This window comes from Scyliorhinus torazame, chromosome 11 (genome assembly GCF_047496885.1).
Source record: "Scyliorhinus torazame isolate Kashiwa2021f chromosome 11, sScyTor2.1, whole genome shotgun sequence".
In the NCBI taxonomy this organism is placed as follows: Eukaryota; Metazoa; Chordata; class Chondrichthyes; order Carcharhiniformes; family Scyliorhinidae; genus Scyliorhinus; species Scyliorhinus torazame.
Window position 1 is genome coordinate 28,638,473 of NC_092717.1, and position 22,446 is coordinate 28,660,918.

The window sequence follows — 22,446 nt, forward strand, 5'->3', positions numbered from 1 at the left end:
TGTGCCAAACAATGTATTGAAGGCATTTGTGGCACATAGCAAATGTCAGGCAGTCATACGCAGGGCAGGTAAATTGTAATGTCATCAGCTGCCTCTTTGCACTTCAAGGCTCTAGCAGACATCCTCTCGTAACTTCACACAGCACAGTAGGTGTTAAGCAGGGAAAAGGAACTCCCCCTTCCTGCCTGGCCCCCACTTCCACTCTGGGAAGGATAAGCTCCAAGTTCCACCAAAAGTGCCGCGTCAAGTTGGTGTTGGAGTCCTCCAGCTTCTTTTGCATTGCACACAAGCTTTATGGCAGGCTTTCCAATGCACCCAGCAAACCTCTGTGACCTGGCCCAGCAAAGTCCCCCTCCGTGTCCTCTACAGCAGAGCCAAAACGCTCCCCTATCAGTGAGTATGTAAAATTCAGGGCGGCACAGTGCCACAGTGGTTAGCACTGCAGCCTACGGCGCTGAGGACCCGGGTTCGAATCCCGGCCCTGGGTCACTATCCATGTGGAGTTTGCACATTCTCCCCGTGTCTGCGTGGGTTTCACCCCCACAACCCAAATATGTGCAGGGTAGGTGGATTGGCCATGTTAAATTGCCCCTTAATTGGAAAAAAATAATTGGGTACTCTAAATTTTCAAATAAAAAAAGGGTATGTAAAATTCAGCAGGTGGCCTGCTACCTCCCCTCCAAACTCTACCCCTACCATAATGTTACCAGCAGCAGCAGTGGGGTCAGGAAGCCCATCCACCGATGCACCGACTAAGCAGTCCTTAAATTGACAATTTATGCTAATTTAAGGGCCTCATCCCACCACTGCCAGGATTTAACTCCCATCGAGAGTCCCACGCTAAGCACCCAACCTGAATCCCACGCTAAGCACCCAACCTGAATCCCACGCTAAGCACCCAACCTGAATCCCACGCTAAGCACCCAACCTGAATCCCACGCTAAGCACCCAACCTGAATCCCACGCTAAGCACCCAACCTGAATCCCACGCTAAGCACCAACCTGAATCCCACGCCAAGCACCCAACCTGAATCCCACGCCAAGCACCCAACCTGAATCCCACGCTAAGCACCCAACCTGGCAGATTTCCCAAATGGATCAGTGGCCAGAATGGTTCCTCAACAGGCTCCCTGTGCCCATTACAGGGTCCCCCTAGGTGTTGAGCTCCCTCCAAGTTCACCTCCATCATGGCCTCCAAAGCCGGACCCCCACAACCCACCCACCAATCCTTGTAGTCAGCCAGGGGCAGGGACATCAGTAAAATCCAGATGCATGCGTGAACCCGCCCTTCAGAGAACCGTGTGTACTCCAGTGAAACGTGTGTACTCCAGCGAAACGTGTGCGCCCACAGGGTCTGCAGCTTGTAAATCCAAAGACAATGTGGGATGAAGGAGAAATAGCATGTGATAAGGCAGATTAGATTTGAGGATAATGTCTTCTTCGACTGTCAACTCTGCTGCTGGCCATGGGCTCAGCAACTACCATTCAGGTCGTATTAGCCAGAGGCAGCATGGTTTTATGAAGGGGAGGTCGTGTCTCACTAACTTGATAGAGTTTTTCGAAGAGGTCACAAAGATGATTGATGCAGGTAGGGCAGTGGATGTTATCTATATGGACTTCAGTAAGGCCTTTGACAAGGTCCCTCATAGTAGACTGGTACAAAAGGTGAAGTCACATGGGATCAGGGGTGAGCTGGCAAGATGGATACAGAACTGGCTAGGTTATAGAAGGCAGAGCGTAGCAATGGAAGGGTGCTTTTCTAATTGGAGGGCTGTGACTAGTGGTGTTCTGCAGGGATTAGTGCTGGGACCTTTGCTGTTTGTAGTATATATAAATGATTTGGAGGAAAATGTAACTGGTCTGATTAGTAAGTTTGCAGACGACACAAAGGTTGGTGGAATTGCGGATAGCGATGAGGACTGTCAGAGGATACAGCAGGATTTAGATTGTTTGAAGGCTTGAGCGGACAGATGGCAGATGGAGTTTAATCCGGCCAAATGTGAGGTAATGCATTTTGGAAGGTCTAATGCAGGTAAGGAATATACAGTGAATGGTAGAACCCTCAAGAGTATTGAAAGTCAGCGAGATCTAGGTGTACAGGTCCACAGGTCACTGAAAGGGGCAACACAGGTGGAGAAGGTAGTCAAGAAGCATACGGCATGCTTGCCTTCATTGGCCGGGGCATTGAGTATAGGAATTGGCAAGTCATGTTGCAGTTGTATAGAACATTAGTTAGGCCACACTTGTAGAGTATGGTGTTCAATTCTGGTCGCCACACTACCAGAAGGATGTGGAGGCTTTAGAGAGGGTGCAGAAGAGATTTACCAGGATGTTGCCTGGTATGGAGGGCATTAGCTAAGAGGAGTGGTTGAATAAACTCGGTTTGTTCTTGCTGGAACGACGGAGGTTGAGGGGACCTGATAGAGGTCTACAAAATTATGAGGGGCATAGACATAGTGGATAGTCAGAGGCTTTTTCCCAGGGTAGAGGGGTCAATTACTAGGGGGCATAGGTTTAAGGTGCGAGGGGCAAGGTTTAGAGGAGATGTACGAGGCAAGTTTTTTTTACACAGAGGGTAGTGGGTGCCTGGAACTCGTTGCCGGAGGAGTTGGTGGAAGCAGGGACAATAGTGACATTTAAAGGGCATCTTGACAAATACATGAGTAAGATGGGAAGAGGGGGATACGGACCCAGGAAGTGTAGAAGATTTTAGTTTAGACGGGCAGCATGGCTGGCACAGGCTTGGAGGGCCGAAGGGCCTGTTCCTGTGCTGTACCTTTCTTTGTTCTTTGTTCTATTCTGATAAAGGCCAGTACTGTCTCCTCCAGTTGTGCACCTTCTTCAGCAGAAACAGAAGAAGAAGAAGAAGAGGAAAGGGAGCCAGTGTGCATCATACAATCTGTTTGGGTGAACTGGCTGTCTTGGATGCATAGGTGGCAGTCTGTGCAATTGGTGACATGTGGGTGTGAGGGAGGCGGCGGTGTTACGGCTGCGAGGCTGCAGTGCAGCATTCGATCGTTCGGTATGAGCCCTGATTGTTGGAAATTGCTGGAGGGTGAGTGACAGGCTGACCAACCACCCAGTTCATCAGCAGAAACCCCCCCTCCCCTCACTCACAGGGCCATCAGCATCCCCCCCAACCCATTCCCACCGGCTCGCCAGAGCCCCCCCACCACCCATAAAACCATAAGACATAGGAACAGAATTAGGCCACTAGGCCCATCGAGTCTGCTCTGCCATCCAATCATGGCTGATATTTTTCTGATCCCCATTATCCAGCATTCTCCTCATAACCCCTGATCCCCTTTTTGATCAAGAACCTGCCTAACTCTGTCTTAAAGACATTCAGTGATTTAGCCTCCACAGCCTTCTGCGGCAAAGAGTTCCACAGATTCACCACCCTCTGGCTGAAGAAATTCGTCCTCATCTCTGTTTTAAAGGATTGTCCCTTTAGTCTGAGATTGTGTCCTCTGGTTCTAGTTTTTCCTACAAGTGGAAACATCCTCTCCACGTCCACTCTATCCAGGCCGCGCAGTAAGTTTCAATAAGAAACTCATCCTTCTAAACTCCAACAAGTACAGACCCAGAGTCCTCAACCGTTCCTCATACAACAAGCTCTTCATTCCAGGGATCATTCTTGTGAACTTCCTCTGGACCCTTTCCAAGGCCAGCACATCCTTCCTTAGATACAGGGCCCAAAACTGCTCACAATACTCCAAATGGGGTCTGACCAGAGCCTTATATAGCCTCAGAAGTACATCCCCTGGTCTTGTATTCTAGCCCTCTCGACAGGAGTACTAACATTGCATTTTCCTTCCTAACTGCCAACTGAACCTGCACATTAACCTTAAGAGAATCGTGAACAAGCTCCCAAGTCCCTTTGTGCTTCTGATTTCCTAAGCATCTCCCCATTTAGAAAATCATCTTTACCTCCATTTCTCGTTCCAAAGTGCATAACCTCACACTTTTCCACATTGTATTCCATCTGCCACTTCTTTGCCCACTCTCCTAGCCTGTCCAAGTCCTTCTGCAGCCCGCCTGCTTCCTCAATACTACCTGTCTCTCTACAGATCTTTGTATCATCTGCAAACTTAGCAACAGTGCCTTCAGATCCTTCTTCCAGATCATGAATGTATATTGTGCAAAGTTGTGGTCCCAGCACCGACCCCTGAGGCACACCACTAGTCACAGGCTGTCATCCTGAAAAAGACCCCTTTATCCCCACTCTCTGTCTTCTGCCAGTCAGCCAATCCTCTATCCATGCCAGGATCTTACCCTGAACACCATGGGCTCTTAATTTATTTAACAGTCTCCCATGCGGCACCTTGTCAAAGGCCTTCTGGAAATCTAAATAAATCACGTCCACTGGTTCTCCTTTGTCTAACTTCCTTATTACTTCCTCAAAGAACACCCAGTCATAGAGCTTCCCCATGCCAAAGTGTCCCTTAATTCATCCCCTGAGAATCGATCACCCTGGTGAGTGATGGGTACGGTGAATTGAGGAGGGTGTGAGGTAGGTGGTGCAGTTGGTAGGGTGCAGCACTTGCAGATGCATTTAGTGAGCTTGACCATTTGTATGAGGTCACTGTTCTCCTTACGGAATTGCTTGCAGGTCTTCAAGGCTAGACCCTGTCACTGAACGCCACTGCTATCGGCTCACTCTGCTTTCCGAGCACGTATTGGAGGGCCTCCCATTGCATTACATTTACAAGACCTCCCTCCTACTTTTCACCTCTTCCAACAAGCCCACCAACGTGGCATCTGATACCCTTGGGAACCTTTGTCTCCCGTCTTGTGCCATTCTTCACTGTTTCCCAGGCTGTTCTAGCAAGAACACAGAAATGTGGGCTAGCTTAAAGCAGTGCTAAGAAGTTACCAACTTCAGCCCCTTGCTGATGCATGCAATGAAGAACAGCACAATTAGCATACGACAATCAGTTTAACGATCAGGCAAACACACAGTTGACAAACTGCCGACATTTCAAACAACAGGCGCAGGTTAATCGCACATCCCAGTCCCAAGAGTTATCCAATTTAGCTCCCGTTAACGGAGAGTGAAGTGTACATGGATATTAAACCCTGAACTCCTGTTCATTTGTTTCACTCAGAAGATAATTCGGTTCATTTCATTGTATTTATTCAGCAAACTCCCCCACTTTTTTTTTTAGGTATTTGACAGGGAGGGAAGATAGCTGACTTGTAGCTAAGCCTTGGTCAATGTGTCTCAACTGAGCTGGTGGGAGAACCACTACAAATGACTCATTTCAGAGAGAATGAGGGGAATTCCCTTTGCGAATCACAAAATCATCAACCCAGGTGGAACCACATGCCAGCAAGGAATCAATGCCTTTTAATGCCTTTAGAAAAGAGTAAGAAGTCTTAAAACACCAGGTTAAAGTCCAACAGGTTTGTTTAGAATCACTAGCTTTTGGAGCGCAGCTCCTTCATCACCTGTGCTCCGAAAGCTCGTGATTCCAAACAAACCTGTTGGACTTTAACCTGGTGTTATAACGCCGGCATCTCTACATCATGGCTACTTTAGAAAAGAGGATGGAGAAAATTGGGGTGTGAAAAAAAAGCATATGGTCACAAACAGTAAACTTTGAACGTTGCAAACAGCTCATTAGATTGCAGTACTTTAAAAATCGCAGAATTATTCCAGGCCCGAGAATTGGAAATGCCAGTCAGTTAGCAACATTCTTGCCCGAGTCACAAGATTCAAGTCCCAAATCAAGACTGACACTCCTAGTGGGGTGCTGAAGGAGTGCGACACTGTCGGAGATGCGGCTCTCTCAGAGATGCGGCATTCTCGGAGATGTCGCCTTTCCGAAGAGACGTTCAACTGAGGCCCCATCCACTTGCTCGAGTAGATGTGAAAGATACAATTGGAACCATTTCAAAGAGGAGCACCAGACATATCCACAGGGACCTGGCTTCCTCAATTAACATTACAGAAACAGGTCATCTGGTCATTATCTCATTGTTTGTGGGAGTTTGCTGTGGGCCAATCGACTGCCTCTTTTAACACATTACAACAGTGACTACATTTCAAAAGTACCTCATTAGCCGTAAAGCACTTTGAGACATTCCGTGGCCGTGAACAATGCTACGCAAATGCAAGTCTATCTTTTATTTAGAACATATAGTGCAGAAGGAGGCCATTCAGCCCATCGAGTCTGCACCGACCCACTTAAGCTCTCACTTCCACCCTACCCCCGTAACCCAATAACCCCTTCTAACCTTTTTGGTCACTAAGGGCAATTTATCATTGCCAATCTACCTAACCTGCACGTCTTTGGACTGTGGGAGGAAACCGGAGCACCCGGAGGAAACCCACGCAGACATGGGGAGATGGTGCAGACTCCACACAGACAGTGACCCAGCAGGGAATCGAACCTGGGACCCTGGCGCTGTGAAGCCACAGTGCTATACACTTCTGCTACCGTGCTGCCCTTCTTTTTAAAAATATAACACTGGGGTCACATGATGTGGGCGTGGGAGCGTTGCGATTTCGCGATCTCTGGCTCGACCCATTTTTTAATTTTTATTATATTTTATTCAAGATTATTTGGCCAAACATAACAGTACGTAGTGTTTCTTTTAAACAACAATAAAGCAATATAAACAACAGTGGCCAGTTTTAAACAAATAAATAAATAATATATAAACAAAATCAAAAACCAAACTAAATGGCAACTGCCTTGTCAAAAATAAATACTCTCCAAAGATACAATCCAACAGTCCAATATACATGACCTAAAACAAGTGCCTATACATAGACAAGAACATCCCTGAGAGTCCATCCGATTCCTCCCCCCCCCCCCCCCCCCCCCCGGGTTGCTGCTGACTTCTTCTTTTCCATTCCCTCTATCTTTCTGCGAGGTATTCGACGAACGTTTGTCACCGCCTGGTGAACCCTTGAGCCGAACCCCTTAGTACGAACTTAATCCGTTCTAACTTTATAAACACTGCCATGTTGTTTATCCAGGTCTCCACACCCGGGGGTTTGGCTTCCTTCCACATTAACAATATCCTGCGCCGGGCTACTAGGGACGCAAAGGCCAAAACATCAGCCTCTCTCGCCTCCTGCACTCCCGGCTCTTCTGCAACCCCAAATATAACCAACCCCCAACTTGGTTCGACCTGGACCCCCACCACCTTTGAAAGCACCTTTGCCACCCCCACCCAAAACCCCTGTAGTGCCGGGCATGACCAGAACATGTGGGTGTAATTCGCTGGGCTTCTCGAGCATCTCGCACACCTATCCTCTATCCCAAAAAATTTACTGAGCCGTGCTCCAGTCATATGCGCCCTGTGTAACACCTTAAATTGTATCAGGCTTAGCCTGGCACACGAGGACGACGAGTTTACCCTACATAGGGCATCAGCCCACAGCCCCTCCTCAATCTCCTCCCCCAGTTCTTCTTCCCATTTCCCTTTCAGCTCATCTACCATGATCTCCCCCTCGTCCCTCAATTCCCTATATATGTCCGACACCTTACCATCCCCCACCCATGTCTCTGAGATCACTCTATCCTGCACCTCCTGCGTCGGGAGCTGCGGGAATTCCCTCACCTGTTGCCTCACAAAAGCCCTCAGTTGCATATACCGAAATGCATTCCCTTGGGGCAACCCATATTTTTCCGTCAGCACTCCCAGACTCGCAAACGTCCCATCTACGAACAGATCTCTCAATTGTGCTACCCCTGCTCTTTGCCATGCTCCAAATCCCCCATCCATTCTCCCCGGAACAAACCTATGGTTATTTCTTATCGGGGACCGCACCGAGGCTCCCGTCTTTCCCCTATGCCGTCTCCACTGCCCCCAATTTTCAATGTAGCCACCACCACCGGGCTTGTGGTGTATTTCTTCGGTGAGAACGGCAACGGTGCCATCACCATAGCTTGTAGGCTAGTCCCCCTGCAGGACGCCCTCTCCAATCTCTTCCACGCCGCTCCCTCCTCTTCTCCCATCCACTTACACACCATTGAAATATTGGCGGCCCAGTAGTACTCACTTAGGCTCGGTAGTGCCAGCCCCCCCTGTCCTTACTGCGCTGCAAAAATCCCCTCCTCACTCTCGGGGTCTTCCCGGCCCACACAAAACTCAGAATACTCTTCTCGATTCTTTTGAAAAAAGCCTTCGTGACCACCACCGGGAGGCACTGAAACACAAAAAGGAATCTCGGGAGGACCACCATTTTAACCGCCTGCACCCTACCTGCCAGTGACAGGGACACCATGTCCCATCTCTTAAAGTCCTCCTCCATCTGTTCCACCAACCGCGTTAAATTAAGCCTATGTAATGTACCCCAATTCTTGGCTATCTGGATCCCCAAGTACCGAAAGTCCCTTGTTACCTTCCTCAACGGTAAATCCTCTATTTCTCTGCTCTGCTCCCCTGGATGCACCACAAACAACTCACTTTTCCCCGTGTTCAATTTATACCCTGAAAAATCCCCAAACTCCCCAAGTATCCGCATTATCTCTGGCATCCCCTCCGCCGGGTCCGCCACATATAGCAACAAATCATCCGCATACAGAGATCCCCGGTGTTCTTCTCCTCCCCTGAGTACTCCCCTCCACTTCCTGGAACCCCTCAATGCTATGGCCAGGGGCTCAATCGCCAGTGCAAACAATAACGGGGACAGAGGACATCCCTGACTCATCCCTCTATGGAGCCGAAAATAATCAGACCCCCGTCCATTCGTGACCACGCTCGCCATCGGGGCCCTATACAGCAACTGTACCCATCTGATATACCCATCTCCAAAGCCAAATCTCCTCAGCACCTCCCACAAATAATCCCACTCCACTCTATCAAATGCTTTCTCGGCATCCATCGCCACCACTATCTCCGCTTCCCCCTCTGGTGGGGGCATCATCATTACCCCTAGCAGCCTCCGTATATTTGTATTCAGCTGTCTCCCCTTCACAAACCCAGTTTGGTCCTCATGAACCACCCCCGGGACACAATCCTCTATCCTCGTTGCCATTACCTTGGCCAGAATCTTAGCGTCCACATTCAGGAGGGAAATAGGCCTATAGGACCCGCATTGCAGCGGGTCTTTTTCCTTCTTTAGGAGGAGCGATATCGTTGCCTCTGACATAGTCGGGGGCAGCTGCCCCCTTTCCCTCGCCTCATTAAAGGTTCTCATCAGTAGCGGGGCCAGCAAGTCCATATATTTCCTATAGAATTCAACTGGGAATCCGTCTGGTCCCGGGGCCTTCCCCGCCTGCATGCTCCCAATCCCTTTCACTACTTCCTCCGTCTCAATCTGTGCTCCCAGTCCCGCCCTCTCCTGCTCCTCCACCTTAGGGAATTCCAGCTGATCCAGAAAGCACATCATTCTCTCCTTCCCATCCGGGGGCTGAGTTTCATATAATTTTTCATAAAATGCCTTGAACACTCCATTCACTCTCTCCGCTCCCCGCTCCATCTCTCCCTCCTCATCTCTCACCCCCCCCCCCATCTCCCTCGCTGCTCCCCTTTTCCTCAGTTGGTGGGCCAGCAACCTGCTCGCCTTCTCCCCATATTCGTACTGTACACCCTGTGCCTTCCTCCATTGTGCCTCTGCATTACCCGTAGTCAACAAGTCAAATTCTACACGTAGCCTTTGCCTTTCCCTGTACAGTCCCTCCTCCGGTGCCTCCGCATATTGTCTGTCCACCCTCAGATGTTCTTTCAACAACCGCTCCCTTTCTCTACCCTCCTGCTTTCCTTTATGTGCCCTAATAGATATCAGCTCCCCTCTAACCACTGCCTTCAGCGCCTCCCAGACCACTCCCACCTGGACCTCCCCATTATCATTGAGTTCCAAGTACCTTTCAATACACCCCCTCACCCTTAAACACACACCCTCATCTGCCAATAATCCCATGTCCATTGGGTGGACGCTGTTCTTTTTCCTCCCCTATCTCCAGGTCCACCCAATGTGGAGCATGATCCGAAATAGCTATAGCCGTGTACTCAGTCCCCGTCACCTTTGGGATCAGTGCCCTTCCCAAAACAAAAAAGTCTATCCGTGAATAAACTTTGTGGACATAGGAGAAAAACGAAAACTCCTTACTCGTAGGTCTACTAAATCTCCAGGGGTCTACTCCTCCCATCTGCTCCATAAAGTCCTTAAGCACCCTAGCTGCAGCCTGCCTCCTTCCGGTCCTGGACCTCGATCTGTCCAGCCCTGGGTCCAGCACCGTATTAAAATCTCCACCCATTACCAACTTCCCCACCTCTAGGTCCGGGATACGTCCTAACATACGCCTCATAAAGTTGGCATCATCCCAGTTCGGGGCATATACGTTCACTAAGACCACCGCCTCCCCTTGCAGTTTGCCACTCACCATCACGTATCTGCCCCCCACTATCCGCCACTATGGTCTTTGCCTCAAACATTACCCGCTTCCCCACTAGTATAGCCACCCCCCTGTTTTTTGCGTCTAGCCCCGAATGAAACACCTGCCCCACCCACCCTTTGCGTAGTCTGACCTGGTCTATCAGTTTCAGATGCGTCTCCTGCAGCATAACCACATCTGCCTTAAGTTTCTTTAGGTGTGAGAGTACCCGTGAACTCTTTATCGGCCCATTCAGCCCTCTCACATTCACCGTGATCAGCCGGGTTGGGGGGCTCTTTACCCCCCCCCCCTTGTCGACTAGCCATCTCCTTTTTCAATCCAGCTCCTCACCCGGTTCCCACGTAGCCGTATCGCCCCCCCACGGCGCCCTCCCGCCCCGCCCACCCCACCCCGTACCAGCTCCCCCTTCTCCCCAGCAGCAACAACCCAGTTAACTCCCCCCCCAACTAGATCCCTCACTAGCGTAATTGCACCCCCCACGTTGCTCCCAGAAGTCAGCTAACTCTGGCCGACCTCGGCTTCCCCCCGTGACCTCGGCTCCCACTGTGGAGGCCCCCTCCTTCCTGCTTCCCTGTTCCCGCCATGATTACCATAGCGCGGGAACAAAGCCCGCGCTTCCCATTTGGCCCCGCCCCCAAAGGCCGGCGCCCCCAGCTCCTCATCCTCCCTCCCCCCCTCCCCCACGACATGGGGAAGAGAGAAAAGTTACAGGGTCGCAGGATTAACAACTTGGGAAATCATCTCTTCCCCCTTTTCCCCCCCCTCTTCACCCCACATATTTGCCCCACCACTTTGTCCCAAACGTTCTTTTTCTAGCCCGCTTATTCCAGTTTCTCCTCGACAATAAATGTCCACGCCTCTTCTGCCGTTTCAAAGTAGTGGTGTTTCCCTTGATGTGTGACCCACAGTCTTGCCGGCTGCAGCATTCCAAATTTAACCTTCCTTTTGTGCAGCACCGCCTTGGCCCGATTACATCTTGCCCTCCTTCTCGCCACCTCCGCACTCCAATCTTGATATACGGATCACCGCGTTCTCCCACCTACTGCTCCGGGTTTTCTTTGCCCATCTGAGGACCATCTCTCTGTCCTTATATCGGAGAAATCTCACCACTATGGCTCGAGGAATTTCTCCAGCCCTCGGTCTTCGCGCCATAACTCGATAGGCTCCCTCCACCTCCAACGGGCCCGTCGGGGCCTCCGATCCCATTAACGAGTGCAGCATCGTGCTCACATATGCCCCGACGTCCGCCCCTTCTGCACCTTCGGGAAGACCAAGAATCCTTAAATTCTTCCTCCTCGCATTATTCTCCAGCACCTCCAGCCTTTCCGCACACCTTTTGTGTTGTGCCTCGTGCATCTCCGTCTTCACCACCAGGCCCTGTATGTCGTCCTCATTCTCATCAGCCTTTGCCTTCACGACCCAAAGCTCCTGCTCCTGGGTCTTTTGCTCTTCCTTTAGCCCTTCAATCGCCTGTAATATCGGGGCCAACAGCTCCTTCTTCATCTCCTTTTTAAGCTCTTCCACACAGCGCCGCAGGAACTCTTGTTGGTCAGGGCCCCATATTAAACTGCCTCCTTCCGACGCCATCTTGCTTTGTGCTTGCCTTCCTTGCCGCTGCTCTAGAGGATCCACCACAATCCGGCCACTTTCCTCTCCTTTTTCCATCCGTGTCCAGGGGGGATTCCCTTCTGGTTTACCGCACAGTGTTTTTAGCCGTCAAAATTGCCGTTGGGGCTCCTATCAAGAGCCCAAAAGTCCTTTCCACCGGGAGCTGCCGAAACGTGCGACTCAGCTGGTCATTGCCGCACCCGGAAGTCCGCTCTACCCATCTTTTAACCCTTCATTTCATCCTGGGCACATTTCCTACTTGCTTTTGCTTGGGCGACTTGGCTTGTTCCTGATTGGTGGTTTTTGCGAGGAAGAGCCGAGATAAAATGCTAAAATCCCCGGTTGTGTGTGGCACGGTGGGGCCCAGCTTGCAGTGGGCCCTTGCCGTTGCTGTGCTGTGTGCATCCGGATGATGGCCACCATCAAAGGTGTCTTCGTGGCTGAGGATCTCGGCTCTGTGGTGCAAGTTGTTAAGAGTTCACTTTGAAGAATGGTGGGGTACTTTAAGAGCAGTGGAGATGCACAACAGGGTTCTTGCACTCGAAATAGCACCATCCCTGGTTAGGGGCTGCCTTGGTGTTGCCGAGACCCTGTGGCATGGTGTGACATCTATCCCGATGGGTTCGGGAAGTGGAGACCGGGCGGGGCGTGACCCTGAGTCCAGTCCCGGGCAAGAGATGGGACGCGAGTTCCCGATTGAGTTCAAGAATTGGCTGCCATGCTTTGATAATCTTGATTTGGAGGCTGGGTGCATCAAATTTGATGGAACAGACTTTATCCTGGTTTTCGAAGCCAGGGGTCGGTTGGGCCCACCGATCACTGGACCTATAACGTCCTATTCTCAATGTTTGTCGTGAGGGGTTGGAGGTGGCCGAGCGGTTAGAGTTATTCCCCCCCCCCGGCCGGGGCCTAGGTTATGGACGGCCTGGCATTGGAGGGACTGCATGGTGGAAGTTAAGGTGTATTGTGCTTCGATTGCGGGAATCCCTGAGAGATCCTGAAGAGTCCATGTTGATCCTGTTTTATTCTTCACCTTCTCATGTGACATGGAAGTCTTTATCCTGCAATTTTCCCTGTGTTCTTCCATAATCTTGAACGTTATTCCCGGTTGATCATGATGTTGATTATATATTAATATCTTTTTTTCCTGTAGGGGACTTCAAAATGTGAGCACGATGGCCTGTGTTGTTGATTATCCTGTTCTAGCAAAATCATACTGAGTTAATTCTGGGAAGTGTCATTTGTGCAGTTTTCCTCCTTTGGTTTACAAGGAAGACGAGTGGAGCAGGGGCGGAGAAGGGTGGTGGATAGGATTGTAGGGTTAGTTCAGTCCCCACTGAGTTTGAGGATATCCCCCCAGTTAGAGCTCATTCATTTTGGGTTTTACTTTTGGATTAATTTTTTAATTCATTTTTTTCCCCCAATTAAGGGGCAATTTAGCGTGGTCAGTCTACCTACCCTGCACATCTTTGGGTTGTGGGGGTGAGACCCACGCAGACACGGGGAGAATGTGTAAAATCTACATGGACAGTGACCCGGGGCTGGGATCAAATCCGGGTCCTCAGCACCGTGAGGCAGCAGTGCTAACCACCGTGCCACCGTGCTGAATTAATTTTTTGAAATGTTATTTGAATTTAAGAATCCTTTATCCTTCGTTGGCCTGGGCAGAATTTGTATCCTGGAGCGGACTGGGTTCCTTCTGGCTTCTCCTTGAGGTTGAGTTTTTCTTTTCCTCCTTTTGGGTCTCTCTCTTTACTCCTCCGTTGAGCTAGTGGAATGCGGTGATTTGTTTTGGTGCCTGCTAAGGTGGGACTGTGTTTGGGATGTTGAGTCAGGTCGCTCTGCGTATCCTCTCTGTGATGGCAGTCACATTAGCTGGGAAGAGCATTCCATCCTTGGGGTTCTTTTTCCGCCAGGTGAGCATTGTGTTGGTTCTTATCCTGACCCACTCCGGTGGTTCCCTGGTTATGCTGGGGAGGAGGGAATCGGCCCTTCCTCCCAGGGGACCCAATGTTTGGGTGTCTTGATGGTTCTTCTTCTCGGGTAGGGGGTGGAGAAATTATCCGCTTTCTATTTGTATGTGTGGGGACATCACATTGCACTGGATGTGCGCTGAAAAAAAAGAGGTCGGCAGGGGGTGCATGGTTTTGTAGTGACCTGGATATCCGGGGGGTGTAGCTTGTGTGTCGGTTGCTGTTGGGCTAGACCAGGCCCGGTGTTGCCCGTAGGGGTCGGGTTGATCCCAGTCGAGGGTGCTAGCGGGGGGCCATCCTGGGAGGCTGGGTTTTGCTTCTCTGGTACGCGGGGCCTGGGGATGGACTGAGTTCTGTGCCCTAGTAGATGTCCTGTTATCCCAATGAGGGGGGGGGGGGGGGGGGGGGGTGGTCCCGAAAGACGTGCTGTTAGGCGAATTGGACATTCTGAATTCTCCCTCAGTGTACCCAAACAGGCACCGGAATGTGGCGACTCGGGGATTTTCACAGCAACTACATTGCAGTGTTAATTTAAGGCTATTTCTGACAATAAAGATTATTATTATTGGGCAGCACGGTGGTGCAGTGGTAACGCTGCAGTCTCACGGCGCCGAGGTCCCAGGTTCGATCCCGGCTCTGGGTCACTGTCCGTGTGGAGTTTGCACATTCTCCCCGTGTTTCTCTCTCGGTTTCCGGTGGGGCGATATGAGTAATTAGTTTTGTCCAGTGATTGTACCGTGCCAGTTGTGATGTTGTTCCCCCTGTTCCATTCTGTGTATGTTAAGCCATTGTTTTTCTCCTTGCTCAGTGCGTTGTATTATCATAGAATTTACAGTGCAGAAGGAGGCCATTCGGCCCATCAAGTCTGCATCGGCTCTTGGAAAGAACCCTATCCAAGCCCATACGTCCACCCTATCCCCATAACCCAGTAACCCCACCCAACACTAAGGGCAATTTTGGACACTAAGGGCAATTTGGCATGGCCAATCCACCTAACCTGCACATCTTTGGACTGTGAGAGGAAACCGGAGCACCCAGAGGAAACCCACGCAGACACGGGGAGAACGTGCAGACTCCGCACAGGCAGTGACCCAAGCCGGGAATCGAACCTGGGACCCTGGGAGCTGGGAAGCAATTGTGCTAACCACTATTCTACCGTGCTGCCCTATTATTGTGTAACCTTGTTGCATTATTCTCCAAAATGTAAAATCGCAACAAATATACTTATTTAAAAATGTAATTCTGGAGTTGCCTTGCCAGAGGGTTGGACCTGGATCCTGTTCAGTCGATTTGACTCTTGATTTTTACCGTCACTTTGATAGAAAACGAATCATCAGCAGAGCTAAACAATAGACACCAAAATAATGGGCGCGATCTACCCTAATAGGGACAGAGTCCCATGGCGCGAGATTAGCCGGATGTTTCCCAGTGCTCGGAGCGCAGAAATACACCCCACTATCTGAAACCCATCCGGGTAGATCGAGGACCTCAGTGGGGAACTCCCCATCGAGGCTGTGCTTAGCCCTGTTTACTGCACTGAGGAGCTCCACTCGCTGAACTCCTCGTCACAGCGAGAGATCGGGACTCCATTTATAAATGGCGTCCCGCTCTCTCGAGCCCCTGACATGGTGTTAGGGAAGAGCAGGAGAGACACACACAGAGAACGCAACAGAGGTAGGGGTAGAATCCACAAAGGACAACAATATAAACAAGAGTCAATGCTTTTAGTTGCCCTTGCAAGGTGCCAGAGAGCTGAGAAGAGTTAGTTCCTCATTAGAGCGTTATCAGGACAATGTAATTAAGCTGCCATTGCTGTGCTGGAAGGTAATTTTGAAAAACCTAAGTTAAATATGAAGCACCAGAATCAAACACTGACTTTCTAATGACCTGCGTGAGAAAAAGATGCAGTGGAAAGTGGTGTTTATGAGTGGGAATCGAGGGCATTTGGACATGTGGAATATTTGAAAGAATCGCGATGGCCGTTAAAAGGCTATATTCTTAGGGCAGCACAGTGGCGCAGTGGTTAGCACTGCTGCCTCACGCGCCGAGGTCCCAGGTACGTGGGTTTCTCCCCCACAACCCAAAGATCAGCGTACCATGATCAGGCGTACACCAACGTACACCGGTCAACTCCAGCACCACCAACGACCCATCTCTTTCCGGATATCAGAATTAGAATTTTCAGTGTTACTTTCACTGAGAACGCACAGTCACTCACCTTATGGAGATTAGGTAGTAAAACAAACCTTTAAAAATAAAAGGTCACCGCCTGCAACTCTTTTGAAGGTACTGACATCATGATTCCAGGAAGCCATTCCCCCATCCACTCATTCGTTTAAATAGTAAATATCAGGCGCAGTGGCACAGTGGTTAGCACTGCTGCTTCACAGTACTGAGGACCAGGGTTCAATCCCGGCCCCGGGTCACTGTCCGTGTGGAATTTGCACATTCTCCCCATGTCTACGTGGATCTCACCCCCACGGCCCAAAGATGTGCAGGGGTAGGTGGATTAGCCATGCTAAATTGCCCCTTAATTGGAAAAACAATACTAAATATTCACATGGAAATCTAGACAGCAAACATCATCAGACCACCTGTCCATAGGGCGAACATTGCTAAACGTGCTCACCTGACAACCACATGTGCACAGTTCCCAGCTGGGTTACTGAATACTCAGCAGTAACAGGAATCCCTTTTTTGCTTGTTCTAGACCCCTTCCTAGAGTGCAGTGGTCAGTTGTAGCTGTTGGACAACTACTAGGAGAAGGCCCTGCCTTCTCAGCCTTAGTTTCTCGCCTGGGGTGTGGTTCAGCCACCACCAATCAGCTCTCCCCCCTCAAAGGGGAAAGCAGCCCATGCTCATCTGGGATTATGGAGATTTACTACAAATCGTGTCAGAGACTCTAATACAGACGGAATATGGAAGTTCTGACTTCCTGGTTCAGCTGAACAAACAGGTGAAAGAACCTGAAGCTAATAAAACATAGGTACCGCCAATCGCATTGTTCCGTGTCCTTCTGTCCTTCCTCTACCAGACACTCAGGGCATTTATCACCCCTGATAAAGCAGTTATTTCAAAGCTCTGCAAATCTTTCATATTAACCAGCTGCACACACACACATCCATGCTTTTTCCCAGTTTTAACACTTATTTTAAGTATTTTCCCTTCCAACAGATTTGAAGAGGTACGAGATACCGTAAAACGATTACACGCAGGGAAAAGTGGGGGTCTTGGGGTAGCTGTGTTTCTGAAATTTCCCTTTCACCTCCACACCTCAATGAGCACAAGACAGACAACCAATCTGGTACCCTGGACATCCTGGAATCCATTAATGCAAAGAGCCAGAAACAGAAAAGGCTGCACAATCTCAGCAGGTCTGGCCGCTGAGGGAAACAGAGTTAACATTTCAGGCCTGTGACTTTCCATCTTTCTCACTCCACCGATGCCGCCAGGCCTCTTGAGTATTCCCAGCCCGCCCTGGTTCTATTTCAGATTTCCAGCATCAGCAGTCAATAAAAAGAACTTCCTTCAAGTCACTAAAAGGCTGTGCTGTTTACGGTGCCTATTAGGTTCTGAATTGTGGTGTTTATCCAGTTCCCTTTGCTGCTATAAACTGACCTATTAAACAGGTTGCTTTTTAAGTGTACTGCAGCAAGGAGCAGCACGGTGGCGCAGTGGTTAGCACTGCAGTCTCACGGCACTGAGGTCCCAGGTTCGATCCCGGCCCTGGGTCACTGTCCGTGTGGAGTTTGCACATTCTTCCCGTGTTTACGTGGGTTTCGCCCCCACAGCCCAAAGATGTGCAGGGTAGGTGGACTGAACACGCTAAATTGCCCCTTAATTGGAAAAAATGATTGGGTACTCTAAATTTATAAAAAGTGTATTGCAGCTTGCTCCATTTTACAGGGCTACGAGCAGCCATACCTGGCCAGGCTAAAAATTGGAAGCCTGCTACAAGAGGGGGGTTGGAGGTGAAGTAGTAATGGTGGCGGGTGGGAGGAGGGGGTGGGAGGTGGAGTAGTGTTGGTGGGGTGGGGTGGGGAGGCAGAGGGGCAGGGTTAAGGAAATGGGATGGTAGTCGTAACAAAGGCCAGGCATTAAAAAGATCTCTGATCCCATAATACTGTGTAATCAAGTATTTAGTAGACAGCACCACCTATCATCTCCTGTTAAGGCTACCCGAGACAAAAAAAGTGAGGTACCCTCAATAATGATGCTTAGAGATTAAACTGTAAAGAAGGCTTTATTAGGCTAATAACTATGCTACAGATTTGGACGAGAGCTGACTGCTATACAGACCATGAGGCAGGCCTTTATGTATGGCTCCCAGATGGGCGGAGCCTGAGGCGGAGTCCCCAGGGTTCCAAGCCTGGTCTTAAAGGGGACATCACCTTACATGATGATAAGGCAGTAACAGTTCATCACATTCACCCCCTTTTTAAAAAGGAGTCCGGCGGGGGTGAAGTGCCATCATAGGTCCATCCGTCTCGGCGGCCGGATCGTCCTCCTCGATCTCCTCAGTTCGGGCGGTGGTGCGGCGGGCACGGACGTCCCGGTTGAGGGCACATCCGGGAGCACAGCGGTCGGAGCTTCGGTCCGGGTCGGGGCAGAGGAACTAGGCAGGGCCGGGGGTAGTGGGGCCGGGGCAAAGGAACTGGGCAGGGCCGGGGGTAGCGGAGCCGGCGCCGGCGGGGTGTGTAAAGGGGGGGCGCACGGTAGGAGCTCACCAACGGGTGGTAGGGCCGGAAGGGGGTGTGTTGTAGGGGGCGACGGGTCCTGCAGGGGAGCGGCGCGGGAAGGGGCGTCTGTGGTGGAGGATCCAGCGGGCGCCAGATCCCGGAGGGAAACCGTATCTTGCCTGCCGTCGGAGTACTCCACGTAGGCGTAACTGGGGTTGGCGTGGAGCAATTGGACCTTTTCAACTAGGGGGTCCGTTTTATGGCTCCTCGCGTGCCTCCGGAGAAAAACAGTTCCCGGAGCCGTCAGCCAAGGTGGAAGCGAGACCCCGGAGGTAGACTTCCTGGGGAAGCGAAACAATCGCTCATGAGGGGTCTCATTTGTGGCTGTGCAGAGGAGTGACCTAATGGAGTGTAGGGCATCGGGTAGGACCTCCTGCCAGCGGGTGGTTGGGAGATTTCTCGACCGCAGGGCCAGAAGGACAGCCTTCCACACGGTCGCGTTCTCCCTCTCCACCTGCCCGTTTCCCCGTGGGTTATAGCTGGTCGTTCTGCTCGAGGCGATGCCTTTGCTGAGCAGATACTGACGCAGTTCATCGCTCATGAACGATGTACCCCGGTCGCTGTGGATATAAGCAGGGAAACCGAACAGGGTGAAGATGCTGTGCAGTGCCTTAATCACCGTGGCTGAGGTCATGTCGGTGCAGGGAATGGCGAATGGGAAACGGGAGAACTCATCGATCACGGTGAGGAAATAGGCATAACGGTTGGTGGACGGGAGGGGCCCCTTGAAGTCCACGCTCAGTCGCTCAAAGGGGCCCGAGGCCTTCACGAGCCGAACCTTGTCTGGCCGATAGAAGTGCGGTTTGCACTCCGCACAGACCTGGCAGGCCCTGACCTCCTTGGTTGAGTAAGGTAGGTTGCGGGACTTGATGAAATGGACGAGCCGGGTAACCCCCGGGTGGCAGAGGTCATTGTGGATGGCTTGCAGGCGGTCCTCCTGCGCGTTGGCGCATGTGCTGCGGGACAGGGCATCTGGGGGCTCGTTGAGCTCCCCTGGACGATACTTGATATCGTACGAGTAGGTGGAGAGTTCGATCCTCCACCTCAAAATTTTATCGTTCTTTATTTTGCCCCGTTGCGTGTTATCGAACATATAGGCGACCGACCGTTGGTCGGTGACGAGGGTAAACCTCCTACCGGCGAGGTAGTGTCTCCAGCGCCGCACAGCCTCCACAATGGCTTGTGCCTCCTTTTCGACTGCAGAGTGTCGAATCTCGGAGGCAGTGAGGGTTCGGGAGAAGAACGCTACTGGTCTGCCTCCTTGATTGAGGGTAGCAGCCAGGGCGATGTCTGATGCATCGCTCTCTACCTGGAAAGGGATGGTTTCGTCCACCGCGTGCATGGCAGCCTTGATGATGTCGGCCTTGATGCGGTTGAAGGCCAATTGGGCCTCAGCCGAGAGGGGAAAAGTGGTGGTCTTTAGGAGTGGGCGGGCTTTGTCCGCATACTTGGGGACCCACTGGGCGTAATAGGAGAAAAGCCCCAAGCACCGTTTGAGGGCCTTGAGGCTGCGGGGGAGAGGGAGTTCCTTAAGGGGGCGCATGCGGTCGGGGTCGGGACCTAGGACCCCGTCTTCCACGACATAGCCGAGGATGGCCAGCCGGGTGGTGTGGAAAACGCATTTGCCCTCGTTATAGGTCAGGTTAAGGGCTCGGGCGGTCTGGAGGAACATTTTTGAGGTTAGCGTCATGGTCCTGCTGATCATGGCCGCAGATGGTGACATTGTCCAAGTACGGGTATGTAGCCCGCAAACCGTACTGGTCCACCATTTGGTCCATCGCCCTTTGAAAGACGGAGACCCCATTTGTGACACCAAAGGGGACCCTGAGGAAGTGGAAGAGCCGGCCGGCTGCTTCGAAGGCAGTATAGGGGCGGTCTTTTGGTCGGATGGGGAGCTGGTGGTAGGCAGATTTGAGGTCGACCGTGGAAAAGACTCGGTATTGGGCGATCCGATTTACCATTTCCGCGATGCGAGGAAGGGGGTACGCATCAAGCTGCGTGAATCGGTTTATGGTCTGGCTATAATCCACGACCATCCGTTTCTTCTCCCCGGACCGGACTACCACCACTTGCGCTCTCCGAGGGCTGTTGCTAGCCTCGATGACCCCCTCTCCCAGTAAACGCTGGACCTCTGACTTGATAAAAGCCATATGGGCACTGTAGCGCCGGCTCCTGGTGGCGACGGGCTTACAGTCAGGAGTGAGGTTAGCGAATAGCGAGGGGGGTGCGACTTTCAGTGTCGCAAGGCAGCACACCGAACTTCAGTGTCAGGCTTCGGTGGCTGCACTGGAAATCCAGTCCGAGCAGCAGGGGGGCACAGAGGTGAGGGAGGATATAAAATTTGAAACGGGTGTATTTGGCACCCTGGATCGAGAGATCCGCAATACAGTACCCCATGATTTGTACCGAGTGGGACCCAGATGCGAGGGCTATGGTTTGGGGTGTGGGATGGGTGCGTAGGGAGCAGCGCCTTACCGTTTCAGGGTGGATAAAGCTCTCCGTGCTCCCGGAGTCGAAGAGGCATGCAGTGTCGTGCCCGTTGACCTGGACCTGCATCATGGAGTCCTGCAGGTGTTTTGGCCGAGTTTGATCGAGGGTGACCGCACCCAGTCGCGGGTAGTCGGAGTCGTAAAATGACCGCTGCCGTTGGTCGCACGTGTCGGGTCGAGAAGATGGCCGCTCCCATGATTCGCACGAGGCTGATGACGCGTCAGAAGAGGACGTGTCGGGTCGGTGCGCAGCAGCATTGCGAGGCCTTTGTTCTTTGTTTTTCTGGCCCCTGGGTCTGGCCAGGCAGACCCTCGCAAAGTGCCCTTTCTTCCCGCAGTCGCTGCAGATCGCGGAGCGGGCTGGGCAGCGTGGGCGTGGGTGCTGGCCCTGCCCGCAGAAGTAGCAAGGTGTGCCCCCATGGTGAGCGGGTCGCCGCGTGGCGCAGGCCTGTAATACGGGCGAGTCTGAGGAAGTCTGGGGGGGGGGGCTGGCAGAGTCCGCGGGGTACGTACTCAAGTTGTGTCGGGCCACCTCCAGCGAGGAGGCGAGCGTTAGCGTCTCCTGGAGGTCTTTTGCCCCGTTTTCGAGCAGTCGCTGCCGGATGTAGGTTGAGTGGATGCCGGACACGAAAGAATCTCTGATGTGCAGGTTCATATGGACTTCCCCTGTCACATCCTGATGGTCACAGTCCCTGGCCAGCGCGGAGAGTTTCTCAACAAACTCGTCGAGCGATTCCCCCGAGCGCTGCCGGCAGGTAGAGAGCAGATGCCGGGCGTGCACCTCATTGACGGGTTTGACAAACCGCTTGCGGAGCAACTCAATCGCTTCCTCATAACTCGTCGCCTTTTCGAGCGTGGCGGAGATTCTGTGACTCACCCGGGCGTGGAGTAGACACAGCTTGCGTGGCCCCAGGATGGGAGTCTCTGAGGAGTCCAGGTAGGCCTCGAAGCACCGCAGCCAGTATTTAAAAATTTCCTTTGCCTCCGGCGTTCGTGCTTCCAGATTGAACTTCTCTGGTTTTAGGCCTGCGTCCATCCTGAATCTAGTTTAGTCTAATAAATTGAGGTACCCTCAATAATGATGCTTAGAGATTAAACTGTAAAGAAGGCTTTATTAGGCTAATAACTATGCTACAGATTTGGACGAGAGCTGACTGCTATACAGACCATGAGGCAGGCCTTTATGTATGGCTCCCAGATGGGCGGAGCCAGAGGCGGAGTCCCCAGGGTTCCAAGCCTGGTCTTAAAGGGGACATCACCTTACATGATGATAAGGCAGTAA

At 51.6% G+C, this 22,446-nt stretch overlaps 1 protein-coding gene across 4 annotated transcripts in view; it reads right to left on the reverse strand.

Moving 5' to 3' along the window:
* The window catches only part of LOC140385199 (grainyhead-like protein 2 homolog), a 154,943-nt gene that overhangs the window by 117,981 nt on the left and 14,516 nt on the right, over positions 1-22,446 (reverse strand). Inside the window, exon 1 of one of the 4 annotated variants that reach the window (XM_072467095.1) lies at positions 16,566-16,586. The exons of the other annotated variants lie outside the window; for them this stretch is intronic. The gene's annotated coding sequence lies outside the window, so the exon portion shown is untranslated. Of the gene's footprint in view, positions 1-16,565; positions 16,587-22,446 lie in introns of those variants that run through there. 4 annotated transcript variants of the gene reach the window in all.